Source organism: Stegodyphus dumicola, chromosome 2 (assembly GCF_044657685.1).
Source record: "Stegodyphus dumicola isolate Sdum_Otavi_A_Nest chromosome 2, ASM4465768v1".
Taxonomy (NCBI): Eukaryota; Metazoa; Arthropoda; class Arachnida; order Araneae; family Eresidae; genus Stegodyphus; species Stegodyphus dumicola.
In genome coordinates, this window is record NC_140769.1 from 210,476,587 (window position 1) to 210,491,652 (window position 15,066).

Here is a 15,066-nt window from a genome sequence, read left to right on the forward strand (position 1 = left end):
GGTATAAGCATAATTAATGTAAAATAAGCTGCCATCATCAAAGTATAACATATCAACTAAAAATGATTTGAAACTTCTACGCTATCAATGATACAACTAAAATTTTTCTTACAAATTGGAACTTACTTATAGGCAAATGTTTCAGGTAAAGTTCTCTGTAATGTATTATTGTATATCAAACATATAAATCATTTAATAGTTCTTCCACAGGGTAACTTTAGCATACTCTAAATGCTATGTATACAACTGGGAAAAAATGCACTTTAAGAAAATCGAGTTTTGATGCAAATATTTCAGTATACAACTTTTTAATAATAAAGTGCATAGTATATTTATTTTCAAAATGATATATTTAAAAAGTATAAATCCTAATAAATTGCATAAGCTTTTGTCAATATGAAACACATTAAAATTACCATACTATATAAAATACCATGACAGAATGATAGCCGTGTATTAAAATACGTGTAGCATATTTGAACAAATAATTTATTTTTACATAACCACATCAGTTGAGTACTTTCAAGCATTTAAGCATATGATATGTATCATATTATGCAATATTATTTAAACATAGGTGGGAAAAAACCTTTACGACTTATTTGAAATTGTATGCTAAACTGCTACATTCATCGAAGTATAACATATCGACTAAGAATGATAAAACTAAAACTTCCTTACAAATAAGAATTTACTTATAGCCAAATGTCTTAGCTAAAGTTCTCTGTAATATATTACTGTATATCAAACATATAAAACATTTAATAGTTCTTCCATAATGTAACTTTATCATACTTTAAATGCTATGTATAAAACTGCGAAAAACCGTATTTTAAGAAATTTGAGTTTTAATGCCAATACTTCAGTATATAACTTTCTAATAATAATGTGCATAGTATATTTATTTTCAAAATATATTTAAAAAGTATAAATCCTAATAAATTGCAGAAGCTTTTGTTAGTATAAAACACGTTAAATTTACCTTGCTATATACATTACCATGACAGAATGATAGCCGTATATTAAAATACATGTGGCATATTTGCACAAAAATTTATTTTTACATAACCACTTTAGTTAAATAAACTCAAGCATTAAAGCATATGATATGTATTATAATGTATAATATACATATTATTTAACATGGGCGAAAAAATCTTTTACGACTTACTTCAAATTGTATGCTAAACTGCAAAAATTTTATTTACAAATTAAAACGCACCAGCACAATAAACATCCCCATCATTTTTATGAAGGCCTGCACTTCTGACATTTTTTGCTGCCTTTCAAGCTTAGCTGTTGTTTTGTTTCTGACAAGCCTTTCTTTTCTGCGTTATCTATTCTCTTGTTATCAATTTGTAAAAATCCTTCAATAGAAAACTTACTTCTAAAAAGCTGTAGCTCATTCATTACAGAATGTCTACCAACAGACCTTTCGTTAAAAGCAATTACTGCTTCATTTCCAGCAATTTGAACTATCCTACTACCAGCACGACATGTCTTTGGACAAAATTTCCAAATTAAGGAATTAAATGATTCATTATTATTTTGTGTTTTGCCGCCAAGGCAACGTCTCAATAACGAAGGTTGTGACAAATCTATAAAAACTGGCTTTATTGCCTCCATTACAGCGACTGGTTCAGAATTTATATGCTTATAATCAGCTTTATTTAGCTTAGCTTTATTGTATTTGCACCATGTGGTTTCATTTGTAGGACAAACGTCATGAATCGGCTTTTCATCACTCGATATTTTGTGGTAGTAAATTGCCCAAATGGCTTTTCTCATATCACTAACAGACTCATTATATTCTCTAATCACATTACCATAATACGAAGTTATTTCATTTATTAACTTATCTGTTAGTCTCCCTTTTCCAGACAGATTTTACCGTCATTTAATTTTACTTTTTTTCTTTCAAGTTTTAATTTGCGTAGCCATATTCCCATTCGTTTTTGAATATGTCCAACACACTCAATTTTTCTATATTTAATGAACCATATGGTTTGGCGTCAGTTATACCTGCAAATGGTTTTGCATCACCTAGGTAAGGATATTAAGTTTTACTAACGTTTATTTTATTTTAAATCTTTACTATCACTTCTTACTTTCTACTTCCGGCCAGAATTAAAAGCGTTAACTTATTTATGCAAAATTTGCGTGGCGAACGCCAAGTACTTAAGATGTGGCTTTTTGCCAAGCGAGAGAGAGGAAGGAGTTAGTCGAAGCAGGCCGCTTACCTTAGAAGTTTTACTCAGTTGCTGGTTGCCTTCCAGGCCAGAGGTTTAATCCTCGTGATAATTTTTAAACGTATTGTAGAGTTAACAGTTCTCTGTACTACATACGGCTTCCTGTTAATATAAGGCCAATCTTCCACGTTTATTATTCCAAAGTTAAGTTAGAGTTTAGTTAAATATTTTTATATTCTTACGTTTAGACCACAAGTAGTTTGTCTTTGTATTCCGAAGTACGGAAATTATTGTAAAGAGAGAAAAATAAAGGGTTTTGTATACCTTTCTTGTGTATCCTGTCTACTTCCCACAGTTATTGAACATAGCTTTAGTAAGCTCTCTGTTCCGAGTCAGGTCCTTGCATATACCCGAAGAAAGTAAGACGGAACATTGAACCTGAGAGTGGCGCCCAACGAAGAAGAATAACCATGGCCGAGTTTCAAGAAGAACCTGTGCTGCCTGCAGAAGCGGCTCAGAATCCAGAAATGCCAGCTGCCGCCCTGGAAAGATTTGGTTACATCGTCCAGACCATGTGCGCTTCGATGAAACGAGAAGCAACATTTAATGGAAACTCACCGGTAACCAGTTTTTTGGAAAATTTGGATGACCACTTCATGCTCTACCCCGTGCACGAATTTCAAAAAGTTACCTTAGCTACCAGCGCTTTGAGGGGCCAAGCGCTTAATTGGTTCAAATGTATAGGCAGAAGTCTCTTGGGTCAAGCAGGAAGTCCCACCTATACTTACGAGAATTTCAAGACTGCCCTAGTAAAAGCCTTCCCTGTCGTAAGGGATCGTGCGAAACTAGAAACGGAACTTTTCAGCATATATCAGCAAAGAATCGAAAATCTCTCAAGCTGTATTTTAAGAAAAATTCACGTCTTCAAAATCTTGTTAGGAAACCGTCCGGATCCTGAGATAATTCAAGTGATTTTGCCGAGGTTACTGCCCCAAGTGCAAGACTTTATTGAATTAAGAAATCCGACTACACTGGAAAAGTTATTTTATGCTAGCAATCCAGTTTGAAAGTAGAAGAACGGCGGACATTGAAAGAAGACGCCATTATCAACAGCGAAACCAATTTGGTGCGCCAAGACTACAGCAAACTGAAGCACACGGCTACGGAAGCAAAGCAAATCAGTGGGCAAGGAAACCCGGGCATTCAAAAACAGCCGGCGAACGTCCACAGTTCAATAGCAATCCAGGAAAAAAGTCTCAAGGCCAGTGGAAAAAGAAGAAAAGCACGGAAATGAAAAATAATTTAAACTAAAACGAATTTCTGCTGACGGGAGGGTGCGGAAATCCGAAGGCCACGAAAACCCCTCTTCCTTCAAGTTAAATACAGTAATGGTGAAAAATTTGACTCTTCCGAAGATTGAAGTGTTGGTGAATAATATCCCAGCCACCGCACTCCTGGATACAGGCGCGCAGTGTTCCTGTGTGGCAGAAGATTTTTTTAGGAAGTATTTTCGTAAATATCGTATATATAATTCGGATAATACGACAGTGTTAGCTGCGCAAGGAGAAAGATGTAAGTGTATAGGTAAATTACCGCTGTATGTCCGTATCAAGGACGAACAAGTAAAGGTTATGTTTTTCATAGTAAAGAATCTGCAAGCACATATTATCTTAGGAATAGATTTTCTTTCAGAGGCACAAGCAACGCTAGATTTTAATGAAGCGTCTCTTAAGCTGACAATGAAACCAGTTCGTGAAGAGAAGGGTGAACCGCCGATGTTAAACCATGACTACCTGCCTAATGAAGAGCAACAAAGAATCCGACAAGTGGTAAGTGAATTTGCTTCGTTATTTAGTGATATTCCAGGATTTACTCAGGTTACTAACCATAGTATTGAAACCGGAGATTCAATGCCAGTTCGCCACAAAGCATACCGGTATGATAAGAATAAGGAAAAAATTATAGAATGGCATATCACCGATATGCTACGTAAAAAGATCATAACGCCCATCTGAAATAGTTATTCTAGCCCGGTGGTTTTATGTAAGATAAATAATGACTATCCATTGACACATCCAAAAAGGTGGAGATTCGCAATTGACTACGGTATATTAAACTCCATAACTAAATATCCGGTATATCCGTTACCTATTATTGAAGAAATTCTAAAGAACATAACATCCACCAAATATATGACGACTTTAGACTTAACGACTGGTTATTTTCAAATAGGGATTAGGCCTGAGGACGTGCCTAAGACTGCTTTTATAACCAAGTCTGGCACTTATGCATTTCTGCGCATGCCGTTTGGCCTTTCAGGGGCACCGGCAACATTTCAGCGATGCATGGACATTGTGTTAAGGACTGTTCATGGAAAGTCCACATTTATCTATTTAGAGGATATCATTATTACTAGTGATAATCTCGACCAACATGTACAGGATTTAAGACAGGTGTTTTCTTTATTAAATGAGGCCGGTCTAAAAGTTAATGTCGAAAAGTGCAAATTAGCAGCACTTGAATTAAAATATTTAGGTTACAAAATATCTCAGAAAGGAATAGAGACAGACGAATCAAAAATAATCGCTGTACAAAAGTATCCGACTCCAAACACGGCGAAGAAGCTCTCTTCTTTTCTAGGACTTTCTTCATATTATAGGTCCTATATAAAAGATTTTGCAGCTATTGCTGAACCATTGTTAAAATTAAAAAGGAAAAAGGCAAGATTCTCGTGGACGGCCGAAGCCAATAGTGCTTTCGAAAAATTAAAACAAGCATTAACGCAAGCCCCTGTGCTGAAATTTCCTGAAAACGATGAGAATATAGAAATTTCAGCGGATGCTTCGGATTATGCGGTAGGAGCGCTACTTTCGCAAAATCAGCAGCCCGTGGCATTTTTTAGCCGAACTTTAAATCAAACACAAAGAAACTATTCCGCGACCGAGAGAGAGGCATTTGCAGTTCTGTTAGTAGTGCAAAAGTTCCGAGTCTATTTTGGAAAGGCGCCAATAACAGTGTACTCTGATCATGGGCGGTAACTAGATTGTACTCAGGGAAAAACTTATCCCCAAGGTTAATAAGATGGGCACTCAAGCTACAAGAATATAATCTGGTAATCAAGCATACCCCCGGAAAGGAAAATATCGTAGCAGATGCCCTATCCAGAATTAAAATAGATGAAGAAGGTAATACTGTAAAGGTGGCAATGCTCACAGCATGTACAATAAATTCCCGAGAAACTGTCATAACCGAACTGGGTAAGGATCCTGAATTTAAAAATATTTATGATTATTTAAAGGATCCTGAAAATTTTAGCCACCAAGATATTGTGGCGATAAGGAATAGGGCGGCCCATAACGAACTAATAGATGGTCTATTATTTTATACAAAAACTACGAATTCCAACAACGAATTTCGACCTGTTATCCCAGCTAGTCTTAGATTAAATATCCTGCAGGAGCTCCATGACAGCCCTTTAGCTTTTCATGCTGGTATTCGAAAACGCGTACGCGAGGCAGTCTATTTTCCTGAACTGCAAAAGTTAACAAGGGCGTATGTCCAGTCCTGCCCAACATGTCAAGCAGTTAATTATATTAATTTCCGCCCGGCCGGGTTTCTAAATAGTATTAAATCCGAATTTCCAAATGAAATAATTGGCATCGATTTATTGGGCCCTTTCCCAAAAAGTCAGTTAAATAAAAGTCGCTATCTCCTTGTTATGGTTGATCATTTTAGTAAGTGGATCGAAATTGTTCCCTTAAAGCGAGCCTCCGCGAAATTAGTTACTGATTCTATTTTAAATAAACATATTTTAAAATACGGAGCACCCCTATAAGTTATATCGGATAATGGTCCTCAATTTGTAAGTAATGTATTTGAAGACATGTGCCAAAAACTGGGCATACGTCATTTAAAAATGGTCCCGTATCGGCCGCAATCAAATATAGCTGAACGGGTGAATAGAAATATAGTGAAAATTATCCGTAGTTATGTTAACAATTTTCATAAAAGCTGGGATAACTATGTCAATGAATTTGCTTTCGCCCTTAGGACCGCAAAACATGATACAACGGGCAAAACTCCTGCTGAGTTATTTTTAATTAGAAAGATTATAACGCCGTTAGATAAATTAATTTATGTGCAACAAAGAGCCACATAATTTAAAATGGGTGATATAGAAAAACTAATTAAAGAAGCAAAAAAGAATACTGAAGTAGCACAGAGAAAACAAAAGCTGTATTATGACTTGAAACGACGGGGAGTAACTTATAAAGTAGGGGATGAAGTGTTAAAAATTAAGCATTCACTTTCTTCAGCACCAGAAGATAAAACTGCCAAATTTTTTCCACGATTTGAAGATCCATATGTCATAGAAAAAATAACTCACGCTGTAGTAGTGTTAAAAGCAAGGAATGGTGAAACCTGCTCCGCAAACATTGATCAAATCAAACCCTACTATGATCGTAATAAAATGCAAATATTTACAGATCTTTTGCACGATCCGGCACGGCAAACACGGCGGGCACAAGCTCCAGAGGTGGAACAACGACAAGTACAAGGGCAAGCCATTAAGAGGCAGGAGCAAGTGAAAAGAAAGTTTCCCCGCGGGAAAATTAAAGGTAACAAGAAAAAGAAGCCGTTCCACCGTCCAGAAAAGAGAGCTCACGAACACCCCCAGAATGAAGAAGGGAGAAGGACGACGTATGCAAAGAGAGCCAGGAGAAAAGACGGCAACTATAATCCGGCTCTAAAACGGAAGATCTACTCATCCGACAGGACTCTCCGCAGCAAATGTCGCCGAACTGCGGAAGGGCCACCAGCGGCGGAGGAAAAGTTACAAGGAAAATTTGAACGGCCAGCAACGAGGTCCAAGCAGGAACGCGAAAGAAGTCTCCCGGTTCCGCCAAGACCAGCTGCCATCAAACGGCCAAGACCACAGGCAGAGGCGAAAAAGAAGGTATTCAAGGGTGACCGAACGGGAGAAAAAGAGAAAGCTTCTAGAGGAAGGCACTGAAGGGCGAGCCCGCACAAGAAGGAGGATAAATCAAACGAGAATCTTTGCTACCTTCCAGGACTGGGCTCAGAAAAGAATGTCCGAATATAACAAAGATAAGTAAAATTTTATGTTACTTTGCAAACTTAAGTTAATCTTTCATTCTTACTGCAAGTGGCAGATTTCAAGAAGTTTTACGTCATGCGAGGTCTACCTTTATCGCCAAAAAGGCGAGAAATGAGTTGTTACCGATTTTGGTATTATGTTTTTCAATTACTCGCGCGTAAAACTAAAGTTGATGTATAATAGGAATATGTAAAGACTTAAATATTGTAAAAGTTACTGTATAAATTTTATTTAAAACATTCTGGCAAGAAAGAAGTTTTAGTCTGAAAGACTTTTTGAAATGTACTATTTCAATGTAGAAGAATTGGCACTTGATTTGAAAAGAATAGAAGTTAACAATGTGCTACTAATGTATGTTTTCAAATGCGTAAAATTAACGGCATGTTAATATGTTCTTATAAACAATGTGAACTGTTATTTTAAATGTTAAGAAATACCGTGATATGGTAAAAGTGAAAGTAATGTTAAATTTTTTTTTATTCGTGTGACTGTAAAAAGACCAAATCATGGTGAATATGTGTTAAAGGTTGAATGAATGTAGTTAGGCTCTCTGACGCTACACTTCAGAGTTAGCCACTTTCAGAATAGTACCTCAGGGTTTAGAGTTGAAGTTAGGGTGTGTTATGAGGTCTTGGTATGTTGAAGTTTTAACACGTTAGTGTTTTGATTGTAGGAGGAAGTGTTGAACACGTATACATAAACACATTCGTGTTTGGTGTTCTTTTACAACACATGTCAGAGAGCACGGGGAGAGATAATTAAAATAAAGTCATGAATGAAATAAGAATGTTAAGAGAAATATAAATATGCATGTTACTTGCCATTTCATTGTGTAACATTTCATTAAACTAGTTTTCCTTCCAGATCTCTGGAAGGAACCAGATTTGAATAAAAGCTCCTGTTTAGATGCAGTACAGATGAAAAATTGCGTGTCCTTGGAGCTGCTATTGTAAAAACAAATTTCTTTTTTTTTTTTTTTTTAAATTTCTAGTTTCTAATGAGAAATGTTTGTAAAAGATTGGCCTCGCGTTAGATTCTAGAGCTAAAAGTTTTCAACAAAGTCGTTTTAGACCTCAGTTTAAAACTAATTAACTCTGGCGGGAAGTATGTAAGGATCTTAAGTTTTACTAACGTTTATTTTATTTTAAATCTTTACTATCACTTCTTATTTTCTACTTCCGGCCAGAATTAAAAGCGTTAACTTATTTATGCAAAATTTGTCTGGCGAACGCCAAGTACTTAAGTTGTGGCTTTTTGCCAAGCGAGAGAGAGGATGGAGTTAGTCGAAGCAGGCCGCTTACCTTAGAAGTTTTACTCAGTTGCTGGTTGCCTTCCAGGTCAGAGGTTTAATCCTCGTGATAATTTTTAAACGTATTGTAGTGTTAACAGTTCTCTGTACTACATACGGCTTCCTGTTAATATAAGGCCAATCTTCCACGTTTATTATTCCAAAGTAAATTTAGAGTTTAGTTAAATATTTTTATATTCTTACGTTTAGACCACAAGTAGTTTGTCCTTGTATTCCGAAGTACGGAAATTATTGTAAAGAGAGAAAAACAAAGGGTTTTGTATACCCTTCTTGTGTATCCTGTCTACTTGCCACAGTTATTGAACATAGCTTTAGTAAGCTCTCTGTTCCGAGTCAGGTCCTTGCATGTTCCCGAAGAAAGTAAGACAGAACATTGAACCTGATACCGTCACCAATATAAGAAGTATATTTTACACCTCTTTTTTCCATGGAACATGAAAAATTGTTTATCTTTCCATTCATTTCCATTTTTCCTGAAGAACCAGCATGATTCTCTAAACAGGCCTTGTGTTCACTTACGCCATTTCCTAGAAATGACTCGCAACCTTTGCAATATAAAGACAGTATTTCTGTATCGATTACTGTGTTGCTTTCTGACCCTATTACGGAACAGACTCCAACCAAAGACGTATGTCCTCGAGTCTTCCACGTACCGTCTCCACTTACAGTCACATATAACGACGAATTTGAAAGAACGATGTGCAATCACAGGAGGGAGATCCATAACGCAGCAGAATTTCTGCATAGCAGCTTTCCCTTGACCAAGAGTTCGCATTGCATACGTAAATCTTCTGTTTAGCTCTGATATATTTTTTCGGACACCCATCATATTAGAGTTTCTGAAAGTTCTTTTACATGAACACTTTGAGCATAGTAACTCAAATTTTGAGCTTAAACCATGATGAAATAGTTCACTTAAATGAACATTACAAATTTTACAACATAAATTATTTTCAATAAATTGAAATAGGATATCCAAATCAAATAGTCTATAACCACTAAAATTAGGCTCTAAAGTTATCTTTATCTCTTGGTGGCAAAACAGTGTCACTATTTAATTTTTTAAACGAAGAACTGACACCACACTTCTTATTCATTGTATCATTATGCTGATTTCCCTGGAACTTTCTTTTCTTTGGTCGATGACCATAAGATCTTTTATTTTTTACATCTTCCTCACAATTTTCCATAATTATCAGGTGATAAAAATACTAAACAAAAACTGCAATGTTATAATAAAAACACCTTCAATAAAGTCAAAAGAAATTTAGAAATCGCAAAAGAGCTTGTAAACAATCACGTTTCACGCTAATCCAAAGCTGGAGTAAGATTTCAACACATGCCTATGTTAGATGCCTATGTTAGAATAGTGCTATGTATAAATCTAATATATTCCTAAGTCGCGCTTTCGAGACATGAAAAACGCAGTTTGAATTTTGTCAATCGGCCGATATAGCACAGTCCTCCTTTTTTTTTTTTCTTTTTTTTTTTTTTCTTTTTTTAGCTTGATAACACATCAGCACTGTTTTTCCACCATCTCAAAATAAATTATGAAGATTTGTGCTTATGCAACTAGTTGAATTTCAACAGAAATACACGTTCATATGAAAACGTTGAAGCTCTTTTAAGGGGCCGGTTTTATACCTTTATGCAAATGTAATTCTACCGCATATAGCAGTACTTCCCTGTTAGCTGAATTACTTTCACACTGAGTCTTCCGATGAGAATTTTCCTAATTAAATACCAAAGGATGAATGATTATAAATTTCAAAGCACCTACTATCTTAACGATATTTTCACTCAAAATCAAATATTCGAAAAGTGAGCAGAAAGGCAAAATAGACAATAGCTAAACATGGGAACATTGAATGTGAACAGCACTTTATTGTTGGTCTGCTGCCTTTTACCAGCTAAGATAGTACTTGCCAGAAACCGAAGATTATCCAACTGTGGGCATTGTGGTAAGAAGTCCTTTACTGAGTTCTCCAGCCGAGTAAATGTAAATGCGATTAACCTCTCGAAGCCGGCTCGTACAGCAGTTGTACAAGGAGAATGACTTTCTCAGACGCCGGCATTGGTACAACTGTCGTACCATCCATGCCCTCCCCATTTTAGAGAATCGCCTATCTGTAGAACTTTGGGTGGTCCATTGTCGCTGCTCAGAGTAGCCGCTGGCTACGCATTATTTCCCTCTTATTATCAGTTTAGCTACATTTTGGAAAAAACCGCAGGTTTCGTCTCGCGCCAATATACTTGAAAATTAAATAGAGGCCATCTCTTTCTCAATCTGTCTCATAATTTTAATGCTCCTTTTTTTAGTACTGACTTTTGCTATGATTAAAACGTCAGCGATTTTGCACGCTCTTTAAGCATACCATATTTAATGTTCTTTAATCATAACAAATAAGAATAGATTAATATTTTAGATTTAATGCCCTTCTAGAAAATAGGTAAAACCGTTTTTATCGTTTACTCGTTTACTTCATTTTCATAGTTATGAATAATAAGATTTTATTTTGACATTGTTTTGTGGAGTGCATAAAACCCTTAAGAACTGTCAACTCTTTCAAAGTGCTTCTATTATGCAGGCAATTTTGTCTGATTTATCAGGAGATAAATAAGAGACAATTGTATGCATAATAGTTTTTCTGATTTTCATTCATTCAGTGATTGCTTTCAATGATTTTCATTGATTGTAAATTAAATAAAATCAATTTATCTTTACACCCTATTTTAGGATGAGATCTGCCAAAAAATATTTAAATATCGGTAAAGCTCACGTTACTTCTAAACTGAATCAAAACATCAGTTAAATGTTATAAAATTTTGGCCAGTTTTATTTGCTGAAATTCTTATACTCTTCAAGAGATAGAGAGAATTCAGACAAGTTGATAAAAAATATCTTAAAAAAGTTGTTATTTTGTTTGTAATAAGGTGTATGTAAACTTACTACTAAATGTATGAAAATTAGGATTGGATTACGGAAAAGCACGCGAAAGCTATCTGCTTAAGGGAATGGATGCTTTCGTGTAAACCTTTTTAAGAGAAACTTGCTCGCATTTAAATTCCTGGTGGAAACCTCCACATGTAATCAACCCGTTCTTCGGTATTGATTGGATTAATTTGTTCGCTTACTGAATTACATCAAAGCACCGAACGATTACCTGTATAAGGGGAGTTATGTCTTCGCGGAGGACTTTCTAAGAGAAGCTGGCTTGCATTTACGTTACACAAAAACCATGAATCCAACTATTTATCCGGGATTCAAATCCAAGCGAGCTATAAGTGTTCAGCCACCTTTACCGCTTTACTGAAGAGCAGGTAAAAATATTGATAAAGGAAAAGTATTGAATTAACGGGTTTAATTTACTAACCTATATTTCTCAATCGGCAGTATATAAATTACGCATATGAGGGGGATTATTTGTGAATAAATAAACTGTATTGGACTTTTATCCACTATGTCATATTACAATGGAATTATTGCATTTCAAAGTTATTTCTCATGAATTAATTTTGCTCTTCATGATTTTTGATATTTTCAAAGAGAAAATTCCACACTTTAAATAAAAATATACACGAGAAGATACTTTATGCAAAATTTGGCGTAAACGGTTTTCTTAATTTTGCTTTGAAAATATTGCAGGGTAATCGTTTTCATTACTGGAAGAAATATAAAAAACAAATTTACTACATGGTATCAACACCCAATATTTCCTTATTCTTTTGAAAACGTGAAAGATTACTCTTTCTAAAATAAATTGGAAAATATATTATGTGCAAATAGAATATTCGTTGAAAATGAAATAGACTTCAACTTTTGGATATAACGATAGTTTTAGACGAAATTTCTACCTATGGAAAGAAATTGACGTATAATTAATTCTTCATGAACATTTAAAACTGTTCTCAAAATTCTTTTGATGATTGCATGTATAAGTCACGAATTTTTTTCTCGGCTAACATAAACAAAAGCCAATTTTACAAAGAAAAATTCTCGTTAAAGATATACCTTCTTTGCCTGATAGTCCAATGTAATATTTGTTAAAATTAATTATTAAACGCAACCAATGTATCTCGGATTTTGATTTTTATATTATAATAACAAAATTATCGAAAAAAGCAGATTTAAATCTCTGTTATTGTTATGTAAAGCTTTATTATTGCTGTCAGTTCATCTCAAAATCTATTTGTATTGAATCTTATTCTAATCATCTAATGGTAATAAATATTATTATTATTATTTCATTAAATTAGTCATTACCATTATTTTATTAATGAAAATATGTTATTAAAAATCGCATTCCGGCCTGCAGACTTACAGATCTAGTCTGTATTTACTATATTTTGTTAAATTTTGTTCTCGCTTTCTAATTTCTAATACGAAAATACGCGAATATAAATGAAGAGTGAAAACTTAAGTTAAAATAAGTTAAAAATAAGTTAAAAAAGTTAAAAAATTCAAATAAATAATAATAAATAAGTTAAAAAATTCACAAATTATTTACGAGATTGATTAGAAATAATGAATGAAATATAAACATTGCATACATTTTGTTCTAAATAAAGTGTGCACTGGATATGCATCCAGTACTGCACATTTATTTACGCACTATTTATTTAGAATTTTGCTTTCATTTAAATATGAAAACAAAATAATCATCGAAAAAATTGCAAATCTTTCATCTCCTCTACTATGGGACGTAGGCGTCCGACAAACATGTAAATTTTACTTCATCCATGGAGGGGAACTGACGACTTTTCTCATTAGGAAAATGTCAAAGAGGGGGCAAAACTGTTTCGGATCGCGCTGGTCTGAAAGCTATAATATGAGAATTTCGGCTCGGTTTTAGAAGGTTAAGAGGGTAATGCTTCAGAACCTATTGTAATAATTTTGTGGAAACATTTATTTGGAAGAACGTTTATAAAAGTATAAAGAAACATTACAATGAGAGAGAAAATATAAATTATTATCAGGTTTTAGTCAAATTATCTGTATATGAAACGTCGAAATGGTAATATGAGGAGTATTTTATTCATTTGTGTAAGCATTTTATTTACTTGCATACCAACGAGTTCTGACGAAAAGTCTGCATAGATTTATTACCTAATTATTGGCACTTCTTGCAGACGCAAATGAGATCTAATCAGAAAATAATCAAGCATCTGAATCAGTCAATCATCAACACGCACATTCTAAATCAGATTTCTGAATTACTTTCTTGAAGAGTTTACGGTCCAAATAAAACTGAAGAAACATTTTAAACACAAAACAAAGCAGCAGAAGTGTGAGAAGTATATATTACTATAAAGCCAACACTCTGTCAGTTAAAGACAAAGTAGTTTGATTAAATAAACAAGGTGAACAGAGACACAGCTGTAGCCGTTTGTAATTTTAAAGTACATAAAGCGCAGGAGTATATGAGAAAACTAGTGAGTAGCACATTGGTTACAATTTTTATTATAAACATGCTGAAACTGTGAATATAATTTCAAGCATTGGTGGCAATATCGAATGGAGACATGCTTCAGTGTCAGATGTATTTCATTAAAAGATATGAAATATTTTTAAACGTTTAAGAACACAGTTTCTGAAGTACTTGACAGCTCACCCTGTATAAGCTTCATTCCTTTGTTTAAAAGTCGGTAAAGAGTTATCACAGATTTTCTTAAAAATTATCGGTGATCAATACTGGTATTGATCAATCATAACGACAATAACATACATTGTTATGGAAAGAGAGAAAGTACTTGTGAGGCTTTCTGAAAGACCGAGTCTCAGTTTTAATATTTTAATATTAATCTCTACAAGTCTGACCTAACTGACACTACTGAAATAGTTACGAAAAATTGATTCCCACTGTTAAAAAATTGATCTGCATTTTTTTTCGTAAATTTTATTTTTTTAAACAACATGTCTGAAATCAATGTGCGCACCGCATTGATGCTGGAAAAACACTAAAATTTGAATCATCGTTGTACAAGCTAAAGAAAAAAAAAGAATATTTAATTGTGAGAATAAAATATTCTAACGACTATAATGATAAGTCAAGAATAAAATCAAATCTGTAGCTGCAAGCCTTTTTTAGCGTTATGGTGGTTGGGGAAAACTGAGTGCGATACCGAAGGGCTCGGGTTCGAATCCCGGAGAAGGCATGGATGTAAAATTGTATGTCCCTTCATAGGAGGCAATGATGGCCCGCCTACTAGGCGCCTCCATGATAAAGAGACTACCGATCTGGCCTTAGGGCAGGACGATGCCGACATAGGCAAGTGCCAACCATAAGAAAAAAAATTTGATTGTAATTTTATTCAAAAATTCCTAATTATAAGACGCAAATTTTTAGACACCTTTCTCATGTTCGTTTTTAATGGTAATCAAACTAATATGAAAGTGGACTGAAAAGTCATTTTTAAATGAACCCCATAATCTTATACGTCTCTGTACA

General features: G+C 34.5%; 1 protein-coding gene across 5 annotated transcripts in view; it reads right to left on the reverse strand.

Annotated features, from left to right (window-relative positions):
• LOC146998813 (uncharacterized) overlaps positions 1-15,066 on the reverse strand; it is a 940,238-nt gene that overhangs the window by 578,373 nt on the left and 346,799 nt on the right. The window lies entirely within an intron of this gene.